Raw genomic sequence first — 602 nt, forward strand, 5'->3', positions numbered from 1 at the left:
GGGCGGCTGAGACGCGGTAGCCTGCCTGAAGAGCGCCGGCTCCGACTCGCGGCCCGCGAGCGCCCCGCCCTCCCCACGGAGCATGCTCAGTGCCTTTTCCACCCCTCCCTCTGTGGCGAGCAAGGCTAAGCGTGCGGGTGGGCGTGTGTTTGCAGACCCGCTGCAGCCGCGGCAGAGGATCTTCATGGCGGCCGTCTGAGGGGCGGAGGGTGGGCCCGGAGAAAGCAGGGAATGGGGCTATTGAGCCCGATCTGCTAACAGAGGACTCACCTCTGCCTTGCTTTCCCACCCTGACCCACCAACCCCCCACCCGGAACCCGGGCCCGCCTTCTTTATGGGACGACCCGGCCGCACAGGCCAGAATTAACCGGAGAAGAGGCTGAGCCGCCGCAGAGCTGGGAGGGGTGGTGGGAAGCCAAAGCTGACGCCTCGACACGAAGCTGGAGAGGACGTGTAGGCGACTAGGCCTGCGCCTCTTGGGGACACCTGAGGACGCCCGCTGGGCAACTGGCCGAGGAGCGGCCGCCGGGAGGGTGCTCTATAGCAGGCGTGTCATTGGGACAGTTAAGGCTGCTCTAGCAGTGGCCAGATTAGAAACAGAG

The sequence above is a fragment of the Rhinopithecus bieti genome, unplaced genomic scaffold (assembly GCF_001698545.2).
Source record: "Rhinopithecus bieti isolate Rb0 unplaced genomic scaffold, ASM169854v2 scaffold_6708, whole genome shotgun sequence".
Classification (NCBI taxonomy): Eukaryota; Metazoa; Chordata; class Mammalia; order Primates; family Cercopithecidae; genus Rhinopithecus; species Rhinopithecus bieti.